Genomic DNA, 12,713 nt, shown 5'->3' on the forward strand with positions numbered 1-12,713 from the left:
ATGTTACAGGTGCAATAAAATTGTAAGTTAATGAATCTAGAAAAAAGATTTTGCATATTTTGTGAAACGGTTGCGTATTTTTCCTGAAAAAAAGAAACAAGTGCACAAAAAAATTTCGAAAGAAGCTTATTTTTGAATTTTTACTCAAAACATACAATAAATAATCTGCGAAATCAATAAATTCACAAAATTTATATAATCTAATCAAATTGTCATCTTCTATATATAAAGAGTTCCACTAAAAAAGGCAAAGATATCAATTATTCACAATAGAAGTATCCCTAATATTCTGTTATGATTAAACAAAATTAGAAATTCTTTCGTAATATTATTCAATCCAATAATCAAATAAGGCAAAGTGCTGCTAGTAGCAAAATACTATATTTAGGTGTTGATTTACTTTAAAATTTTTTCTTCAAATTTACTCTCCCTTTTTTCATTGAAATGTTAATAAATGTCCATACGGATTATATATATGTATGTATATTATGCATACTTATGAATTATTCCTTTTTCTCTTTGTGTGCTCATTTATTCATATATTATAACAAAATGAGAGTTGAAGGACAATTTTGATGAATAAGATGAAGTATTCAATTGATTCAATTCACTCAATTTTGTCCAATTTTGACCAATTTATGTCAGAAAAGAAGTTCATGCACTTTTTTTCCCTTTTTTTTATAAATTTGAGCAGCAGGATATCTCAGGGGACTAATGAACATTTGACGTATCAATTATGGTAAATTTTGTTTAGTTTACATTTTTGTATTTTATTCTTATTCGAAATCGTAAATTGAAGAAATCATAATGTAATATAAGACAAACAATATAAAACTTTTACATGTGTATGTATTTGGAAATTTGATAGAATATTGTGTAATATTTAAAAATATTTACGTACATATAGTACGGTTAACATCAAAATACATATTGAGTCCACAATTATTACGACTATTTGAATAATTTTGAAATTAAAACAAAAATTACAGTTAAATCTGCAAAAATAATAGGGAAAAAAACTGGTACGCTTAAGACAGTTTTGGAAAATAGTGAAATACATTTTTTGTGCTTCAATTAATAAGAATTTAGAATGTTTTGGATTTCAATAAAATTAACAAGTTAAGGTTATAAAAAGAGTTGTTTGAATAAGTAAACCAAGTTAAGTTACTATTCTAAGTTAGTGAAGGTTAGGTTACTATACCAAGTAACTAGACTTTTACTCTCCACCATGGCAATCTCTTTTTAAAGAAAAATATAGAATTTTAACTGAAGAATAACGTACGTTCAAACATCATGCATTTTTATACATATAATATTTGAAATAAAAATAAATAAATAAAGCTAAATCCACAGATTTAGCTATAAATGATGGAGTCACCATTTGACTTTAAGATTTTTATAGCAGCTACTCGAACCATTACAACCTGGGTAGCCACCTTAACAAAATTTTTAATGCAAAATTTGTATCAAAGCTTTTCACACGTTAAATGTTATGCCGTCACAAAGTAAAAAAATCTGATAAGGTCAGCACATAACTGACAGCAATGTGTATTGTCTAGTTAAGTAAAAATGTAACAGAAAATTATACAGCTTAAAAATTATGTATATTAATATTAGAAGTATAAAAAACAAAAAAGATGAGGTACTATAGTTACTAGATAAAGTACCCAACTTGATTCATATTATTGTGGTCACGGAAACCTGGATTGAGAGTGATGAAAAAGATCTAATACATATTACCGGGTTATGAAAATGTAGTCGCTTGCAGATCCAATCGCAAGGGTGGTGGTACTGGAATTGATGTCTCTTGCGATAATTTCACAAGTATAATAATTATTAAAATTATTTCTACACAAAATAAACAATGTATTATGACTGTATATAGGCCACCAATACAAAAAAATGAATTTATTAATAATTTTTTGAAAACACTTGAAACTAAATTTTCAAAATTTTTACAAAATAAAAATACACTAATCATAGGTGATTTTAACTTTAATTTACTAGATTTAATGATAAAAGAACAGATAATTACAAAAATGTTATGTATTCGAACGCATTTTTTTTGCAACAAATTAAAAACACGCCATGCTACCGGAACATATGTTGACCATATACTAACGAACAATATCAATCAAAACTTGAAAATATCTCAATTTAATTACGATATCTCTGATCATGATATATTGTTTATTGAGACAAATTGTATTAGTAGTAATAAGTCAGGTAACAATAAAGTTAATTCAACATATGTATAAAAATAAATTATAATACACTGAGAGAAAAACTACTGAATGAACAATTATTTAATTTGGAGTACAATTTGTCGACAAATGAAAAATATGATATAATAGCTAATACTATTAAAAATAATATAACTTATACTTCAGTAACTAAATATAAAAAAAATATTCTAATGATTGGATTGATAATGAGGTCTTTGAATTAATCCAAACCAAATTTTTCTGGCATAGAAAATTAGTGAAAAATTTTAATAATGTACAAATCAAGGGCTTATATAAGTACTGGTTAAACAAATTAACTAAAATTAAAAAACTGAAAAAAAATTATACTATGAGAAAAACTTCAACAGTATAATAGTAATACACGAAGAACTTGGCAGGTAATTAAAGAATTAACCACTAATATAAAACCAGATACAAACAAGTTTTTAAATGATAATATGGATGAGCATGCAAAATTGGATAAATTAAATAAATTTAATCAATATTATAGTAGAGTAGGAGAAAAATTAGTATTTACATTTTATCCCTTTATTACTATCAATCAAACTTTTTATTTTAAACGAAAATTCATTTTCATAAAGTGCCTATATAATTCTAATTCTTCAGGTTCTGACAATATTAAACCCAAAATAGTAAAAACATTTTACAATGAACTGACCCCATACGTTACCTCTGTGGTAAATACATCGTTGGAAACATATTTTTTCCCACAGAGTCTAAAACAGAGTAAAGTAATACCAGTACTCAAAAGTGGAAACGTTAAAGATATTGGAAATTTCAGACCAATCGCTATATCTTCGATTTTCAGCAAAATATTGGAAGCTATAGTTAACACTCAACTTACTGAATACCTTAATAAGTTTAATATGATAAGCAACAGGCAATATGGTTTTTGCCAAAGATCTAACACCGAAGCGGCCTTGTTTGATCTTATAAACGTAATTCAACAAAAGCTAAATCAAAGGCAAAAGGTTGCAGTCATTTTTTATGATCTTACTAAGGCTTTTGACTTTGTGGACAGAAATATTTTAAAGAAAGTTCTGTATGCGATAAGTGAAATGCGATAGGTGATAGGAAAAATGCGATAGGTGTTAAAGGTGTGGCATATAAATGGCTCAAAAGTTATTTAAGTGATAGAAGTCAGTTTGCTGAATTGGGCTCTCTAAAAAGTAATCATGAGGACATTGATTACGGTGTAGTTCAAGGCAGTTCGCTTGGACCCACTTTATTTTTATGTTATGTCAATGAATTAGCAAACATGCAAATACGTGGGGAAATATTTATGTATGCTGATGATTTGGCTATTGTGTATTCTGGTAATGATTATAAAAATATAGAACAGTATGTTAACGTAGATAATGATATAGTTTTAAAAATGATAACAAAATATAGGCTGACAATAAACATAGCAAAGTCAAAATATATGTTGATAAAAGCACAAGATCACATAAATCTAAATCTTAAATATAATAACACTACAATAAAAAAAGTTAATAGTTACAAATATTTGGGCATAATGGTAGATAAAGACCTTAGTTGGAAAGTACATATCGACACTGTCTCCAAAAAATGCGGAAGAATAGGGGGTATATTTAAAAAGAGTTGTAATTACCGACTACAGTGAAACGGTCTATTTACTTTAGCATGATCCATAGCAATATTTCATACGGTTTAATTATCTAGGGATCATCATCCAAACAAAATATTAATAAAATGCAAACTTTGCAAAACAAGGCAATTAAAAACTTATACAATTAAGAGGCTAGAACGCCAACTTGTAACTTGTATAATGATTTTAATATATTAAATATCATTCAGCAACGCAAACTTTTACAAGTTATTCACATATTTAAAATAATCAACAAATGTGTAATAAGTAATTTTACTCTATACCAAGGAACTGAAGTACATAATTACTATACTAGGCACGCGGGTGATTTCAAAACAAAACGAGAAAAAAAATAGAGTTGACCTTGTCAACTCTGTGATACCCGTACGAATTTGTTATCCTATGTGCGAATAACTAATGTGCCATAACTAACTATGGGGCAGAGGCAGACTATGACTTTAAGTTGCCGTATTACCATATTAATTTATGCAAAATTTCAGTACTATGTGTTTTTTAAAATGCTGTGTGTGCCAAACTACTATTGAAGTTGTATGGCAGCTACCAGAAAGAATTTTATCAAGCACATCGGCCCTACTAATATATTCACTTGTGTGAAATCTCAATATCACAGCTTTCATAGTTTCTGAGATATAGTCAAATAACTTTTGAAGTTGTATGGCAGGTACCAGAAGGAGCCAAGTAATTTCAACGACTTTTATGAGTCACATTAGCCCTACTAATATATTCGCTTGTTTGAAATTTCAATACCATAACTTTAATAGTTTCTGAAATATAGTCAAATAACTTTTGAAGTTGTATGGCAGCCACCCGAACCGGTGCCTCGATCATGTCCAATTTAAATAGGGTTCTGGCACTTACTATAATAAATCATTTGTGAATATTTGGTGAACTTAGCTCAATTAGTTTTTGAGTTATCGTTCGGACGGACGGACGGACGGACAGACAAAGCTAAATCAACTCAAAATTTGACGCTGATCAAAAACATACACTTGAGTCTATATCTATAACACCGTTATTTTTTAGCGTTACAAACGGTAAGGCAAATTTAGTATACCCTTCGAACATACGTTCGTACGGGTATAAAGAGGTAACAATATATGTATATAGCGAGTGCGTTAAAGAATATAATAAAATACCATCCAGAGTTAAGTCAGAGCAGAATATTGAATCATTTGAAAAAGAACTAAAAAATTTCTTAAAAATTAGTACCTGATATACATATTTCAATTTTAATTTTAAACTTTAAAAATCATAAAAAAAAAAAAATTTAAAAATTTTAAATAAATCAGATGTAATTTATAAATTCATCTATATCTTAATACTTTTTAATAAAAATTAGTTTTAGTTAGTTAACTTGCTTTTTACTTTGAATTTTCAGAACTAAATTTCTTTATCTTAATAAATATAGAACAATGTTAACACTCTTTGCGAGCAAACTGTAAAACGACATTGTCAAGGAATTCAAAACAAAGCAAAAATTACCAAATGACATTGCAGCGGTTGATGGCACACATATTAAAATAAATGCACAAAAAAATGAAGGTAGTAATTGTTATCGCAAACAGTTCCATTCCATATTAATGCAGATACTAACCTGTCAGTTGTATGTATATACATAGATATAAATGCATATTCATAGACTTGTTATGAATTAAAAATGAAGAAAAATGTTTTTATTTAAAACTAAAATTTTTAGGGTGTATGGAATTCAAAATTCAGGTTTTTGGATGTTTTTGTTGGATGGCACATAACGCTAAGAGCTATTGCTTTGGAAAAAAAGCAATAAGGATCAGGCTTTTTATGAAAGAAAACTTGAGCTTTCAAATAACTGGCACCTTGATAGTGATTCCACATATCCAGTGTATAATTATCGGTTTATACCATATAAGGATTATGGCAATTTAACATCCAAGCAAAAAATATACTAATATTATTTAAGTTCAGTTATAGTATGCATAGAGCAAACTTAGTTATGGTATTTTAAAAAACAAATTTCAAATTTTAAAATATGTCGAAGACCAAGATGTTACACAAATAAGTTACAGAAATACATAATAATTAAGCGACATACTGCTAGCTTTCACAAATTCTCTTTCTTTCTTAGTAAATTCGAAGTAAGAAAAAATTATTTTTGATTTAGAACTGTGAAAATTTTCAAAGCATTTTGCTGCAATAACTAAATTTTCGTTTAAATGAATACTAAAACTAAGATTATGAAAAAATTTAGAATCCAAGTTAAAGTAATCTTTTGAATTTGAGCGTTTTTCTTTTTATTTTAAAATTTGCTTTTAAAAGTGTTTCCTTATTTTAAATTTTTGTTTTACTTCCAAAATAGAAAGGATAAAACTACCTCGCCTTACCTTTTCATATTACATGAATTTTAGTATTCAATTGATTTAACATTAGATTTTCAACTCAATACCTTGGAATTCATATCACGTTTCTCTCAAAAGAAAAATCAATAAATGAACATGAAAAGGCGGAAAAAATAACAGTTAAGAAGAAACAAGAAAATTAGTGATTTTTTGTTTCTTTTTCTAATAGTCTAACTGAAGTAGTAGTAGAACAAGCTTTACTTCTTATATTTACTCAAGACAAAAGTTAGAATTGTTTTTAAAAATTGGATCCGTTTTTTCCAAAATTTGTAAATTTATTTTTATAAATTTGTTCATTCTTTTGTGTTTTTCATAATCTTAGAAAAGGATTACCGTCTTTTTAACAATGTGTCAGAAATTATCGGCATTTAATATTATTTTTGTTTTGGGATTCAATTATTGAAAAGGCACTTTCTTAAAAGGTTTTAAATTTTATTTTATATTGTCAGATATAAGTAATTTAATTTTGTACTAAATATTTTACGTGGTGTAACGTGAGAAATAATTGTGTTCAAGACTTGCATAAGTATATAATTGTGTTTAAAACTCAAAAATACATAAGTATACCTTAAATGCCTGATAATATTTGGTATTTCTTTTTGTTTTCTAAATATTTTTATAAATTAATATCAATTGCTGCCGACTTTAAAGTCTTTAACTTTTGGTTTGAGCTCTGAAATTGATAAAATTTTTGAGACTATTGCAGAGCACCATAATTTTTTGTAATTTCTTTTCAAATTCACGCAATTGCCTTCTTTCAGATTTCGTATTAAAAAAGTTTTATTTAGGAATTTACTAGCATCAACATTTATTTCGAAGTACCATGTGTTGAGTATTTTCTGTTGCAAAATATGAAACTCTTATTAAACGTGCAGAAATAAAAATCAAAATCCATTTATGAAAATTTACAATAACAAATGACTATCCATAACAATTAAAGATTAACCCTTGATACTGAAAGAAATACCACTTGGTTATCGTAATTAGGTTAAAATAAAAACAAGTAAGACCTTTCGATCCATTGTAAGTGACTAAATTATATACCCTGACAACTTACAAAATACAAAATTAGTTTTTGAAATATATCTATGGTCGTACAGCTTTTACCCGAATCTGTTAAGCTATCTTATAAAAACTTCTATAGGTTATAACTGAACTGGACGCATGACTTCCAAGACCAAGTCTCAAAAATCTTACATTATTTTTTTCAAAATATTTAAAATTAGCATTCGGAGTTGCACAGTATGCTGCTTGAACCGGTTAAGCTAGTCCAATAAAATTATCGGTATTTTAAATTTGAAAGAAATTATTGAAAGATATAATCTGACAAACGTTTACAAAATTGCATATCAATATATTAATTAAATTTTAAAATATTGAAAATAATCTTTCTGAGTTGTATGACAGCTATCCGAACCCGTAACAGTCAGTAAACAAAAACAAGTTTTCCTGTTTCATGGTGTTTCCATTTTTTGTTTTCGGGCTATCGTGCGATTAAGCAAATATGTTTATATTAACGCAAAATATTGGATGAATATATGACTAGATGAATACGTTCATAATTGCACCAGCCGACTTTTTCAAGTGGTTACAAAATCCTTGCCAAAGTCAATATACCCTTCACTAAGGTGTAGAATATAAAATTTATTTAATTCTTTCAATTCAATGTGAAATAGATTTTTAAAATATAAGCATCCGAAGTCATGCGAAAATAAAATTTCGCTTCAACCTTTTTGCATTAAAAAATTGGGAATGTCTTTTCAAACCCATGTCTTTATATATTTATATACTATATATTTATATATATTTACATGTCTCTATATATAAATACGGTACAGCAGTAACGATTCATCAAATTTCGTATCATACTTCATAATAATTTTTTTGCCAGCGCCTAACAACAAGGCTGATTAACTAAAAAGTATTTTTAAATAGTTTAATACATTCTACTCGCCGAAGTTTGCAAGTCTTGAAAAATATTTTTTTGTGTTAAAAATAAAAAAAAAATAAAGTGCATTTGATTGCATGCTTTTCATATAAAATGTATACTTGATTCTGAAAAACATTTTCAAAATTTTTCTTCTAACCAGACACTTTAATTTTTCTTGCTAGAATCGTTTATAAGTAGATTACTATACATACATGAATAAATAAATATGAAAACATTATGATATAAATATGACAAACAGATGTTTGTTTGATGAATGCTTTAAATGCACATCACGTACCTTTTCATTCATTTATACTTTATTTTTATTGCAGGGATACACCTTGTCTACCGACATTTTTATGATAAATTTTTTTTTTCATTTGTAAACCGCAATAACATTACACTTTTTCATACACATATAAGAATACAGAATAATATTTCCGTTTATAAATAAAACTATACTACGTCCGCCATTTTATGATAAGGTAAAATAAAAACAACATTTTTGGTCATAAATTATTTTACAAATGCTTTTGCGGGGAAAATGTAGGAAAAATCAATATGAAAAATGTGGAAGTATATATAGGAATTTTTCTTTAAAGTTCGAAAAAGATTATTATAAAAATGATTTTTCACCTTTTAGAATGAAACTGTTGGATTTTTAATAGTGGCCAAACGTAAATTATTTCAATATCAGGAATATTATAAATATAGAACAAGATTAAGTTTACATGGTGAGGGGGGGAAGGATATACAGGAAAAAGGTATTTGGATTTTTTCCAAGGTTTCTTAAATTCAATGAAATATAACACTCAAATAACTTTCATATTATATACCTATACACAAGTGATAAATTTCAAAATAAAAATGGTTCTAATCTATTTGATAAACTTTAATTCCAATTTCTTTAAGAATTTCTTAAGAAATTTACAAAATTTACACATCAATACGTTCGTTTTAATGAAGAGAAATTTGAATAAAACCTTCGTATATCTTTATATAGTTTTCCTCTTTGCAACCAATTTAAAAAAAAAATCCTTTAAGTTCCTTTTTCGCATGAAAAACTTAGAAAAATTTACTATTTCATTTGATTTGAATGAATATTAATAGTATGTTTCAAAGGTCATTTATTACAATACCCTACACCGAAAAAAGTGTGTATAAGTATATGTATACATAAGCCTCAAATATTTGTGAATATTATTGTGGTACTAATAATTATTACGATATTAGAATAAAACTTTTTCCGAAAATATTTAATATTTTTATAAATGAAAATGAGGTTTGCTGATCAGATAAACTTATTAAAGTTTAATTCTTGGTAATTGCTTCAAAGTTAACACCGAATTTTCTCTTGTCGAGATTGATTTTTCAAATGCTAAATTCTTTATTTTGTAAATATTTATAAAATGAACAGCTTCTAAAATTTTCGTACAGTATTTATGAATTTTCTACTAGAAATAATATTGTTGGAGCATAAGCATCTAAGGTAAATCCTTATGGCAAGGTCGGTTATCAGTATGGCCACAGTTTGAAAACTCATTGAACTAGATCCGTAAAAACATCTCGTTTCGTAGGTTATTGCTGCTGTACCAATTTTTAAAATGGCTTTGTTTTTTCTAACTGCTATCAAATTTTAAAAAAACGAGCCACGAGTGCAGTAATACATAAATAAAGCAAATAAAGTTTTATTGGGATTCATTATTAAACCTCAACTATTATAATAAAATTTTACAAATATTATTCTAGTAAAAAACGAGTGTCAACGTTGTTTTTCTTCATTTTCTCATTCTGTACGTACTTGCTAGGGACTGATTTTGTAATGTGATGTAGGGTATATGACATTTTCTAGTTTTTATTGCAAATATTTATATTTATAAAAGGATAATGCACAATAAAGATGTGGAAGTAGATGATATACTGTAATAGATGTGTGAATATACAATGCAGCAGTAAAAGGTTATAGATGATTATTAACAATTTGAAAATGGAAAACCGGTATATCTATGAATACATAATAAAGAATGAAATCGAATTTTTGTATATCGATTATTTTTTTGTAAAGCATGACATCATTGTCCTGCAATTTTTCATACAAAGCTATTTTAAACTGTGAAATAAAAGGATGAAAAATGATTCGGAAATTTATTTTGTATTCGTATAAAAAAAACTGCTTTAAATGCTTCATTTTTCATTTTAAGATTTCAATTTAAATTACAATTTAAGAATTGGAATTATTTTATATTAAATTAAAATTTACTTGCGTAAAAGAGGTTTAAATTTGTATAAGAACGTTCGATCCGAAATTTTGTTAAAAAAAATTTCATATTCATTACATCTATGTTGCATATGTACGTGAAATTTTTCGAAAAAAAGAAATCTTTAGATTAGTTAAGAGCTCATTCGTAAAATTTAAGTCAATTAAGTGAATTCACTAGGAGTTTTTTTTTTCAATATTTGCAAATTCTTAACTTTATATTAAATAAATTTTTGGGAGAAAGTTTTTGAAATGAGTTTTTGAATTCATGATTTTTGCCCTTATAGGAATTTATAAAATCAAAGAATTTAAAAGGATTCTGAGGCTTATTATAATCAATCTATGTTTAGTTCAAATGTAACTTAAAGACGATTTTGGATTCCTACTTAATTTTTCAGGCGTTTATTTCAACTTATTTAGAATAAGTTGACTTCTTTGGTATAATATAAATATTTGATAAAAATATAAATATATCGGAATCGGACTATCAAATCCACTGAAAACATTTATTACACGTTTGCAGTTTTTTTAAATTTTTTTGATTATAAATATTGTAGTTAACAGTTAAATGTCGATTAGTGGTCGCAATAGGTTTGGGAATTATGTTTCGTTTGATTACAAAAGAAATTTTAGTAGAGAAAAATGTTTAGAGCTATTAAATCATTAAATTATTACATATACAATTATATTAAATCTTATAAAATGGGATCTGTAAAAATTTGGATTGTAATACAAATCCGTAAATAAGTAAAACATTAGTCGTACAATAAATATGTCATGCAACAAAAAATGGCTGCAACAATACCAGTTTATAAGCTATAGTAAAACTTCAGTATTAGGAAATTTTACACAAAACTCAACTTTGTGGTCACGTAACAGAAAATTCCCTATTTAAAAGCCAATATATTTCGTAAAGTATGGAATCTTCAATAATGCAAAATAAAAATTATATTGAACGAATGTTCTCTTCAACTTGTCTTCAACTTGTGAATTTGGCATAGAAATACTTGCTTCTGCTATTTTATAATCCAAATGTCTGTCACAATAAGTGGGGATTTGAATAAAAATCCCATTCATACACATAATATATACAGGTTATTTCAGAAAGGTAAGCAATAACATGTACCATTGGTTAGAGAGTCAAAAATGGGTAAAACTTTTTTTCACGAGTAGCCAGTAAATCTCAAAGGTTTCCGAGTTACAGGGATTTTAATGAATTTTCTTGAAATTTCTGCTTGTCTTAGTGTTTTTACTTATTACCTCCCTTCTGAAAGAGATTTCAAGCGAACATTTTTGAAAGGTCTGATAAAATATGCTATTTGATTTTGTATTTTATATACTGTCGCATTCGAACTTTAGGAAAAATTTTTTTTTCCTTTTCTATTTTTTTTCCTAACCAGATAATTTTGTGCCCAATTTTTTGACAATTTAAAATTGGTTTTACAGAAAATTTCCTAACTGCTTAAGCTTTATTTTAAGTTGAAATTTCGTTAAAAAATTTTTTGCGTTACAGAAGATATAGCAAAAAAAGCATTTCCATGTAGATTTTAAAGCACCAAATAAAATGTAAAAAATCAAACAAATTGCCACTCTGATTGATTTTTATTTATTTTGAGTCCCGTAATTTCAACTAGTATTCAATTTTGATCGCAATAGTCACTTTAAAAAGGAGTTAAAATTTTTAAGAACCGTTATTTTGATAAAAATCTGATTTTTATTAAAATACCATAAATTTAAGAGAAAAATCCCTATTGTTGAATTTTTCTCTATAAATAAACTCTTAAGTGATTCTGCGAGCAAAATAAGTAAACGGACAACTCAAAGAACCTACTGCTGTCATCTCGCTCACTCTCTCTAGCGTCTTGGCCAGCAAGTTCAATATATTGAATTTTGGTCGGTTTATTTCGCTTCTGGAATACTTGTGGAGCTTGAAAAATTTTTTATCAAAAAGTAGGAAATTGGTAAAACCGTGAGGAATTCCCTTTAAAATTTATTATATTTCAGTAAAGATCTTAAAATTCATTTTTTTTTTAACAAAATAACAATTCTTAAAATGTAAAATGCCCATTTTGGTCAAAAATTAATAATAATTGAGTATTACAGCACTTCAAATAAATAAAAATCAAAAATAGTGACAAGTTTTTGAGTTTCTACATTTTATTACTGGCTTCAAAATTTGGACCAAAAAATGGTGTTAGTTTTACATCTCTATAAAAGGTTCGTTGACTTAAATTGAAGCTAAAGAAAGTGGCAAAAACTCTTTGTAAAAAATTTT

The sequence above is a fragment of the Condylostylus longicornis genome, unplaced genomic scaffold, assembly GCF_029603195.1.
Source record: "Condylostylus longicornis isolate FDR11 unplaced genomic scaffold, ASM2960319v2 ptg000038l, whole genome shotgun sequence".
Lineage (NCBI taxonomy): Eukaryota > Metazoa > Arthropoda > Insecta > Diptera > Dolichopodidae > Condylostylus > Condylostylus longicornis.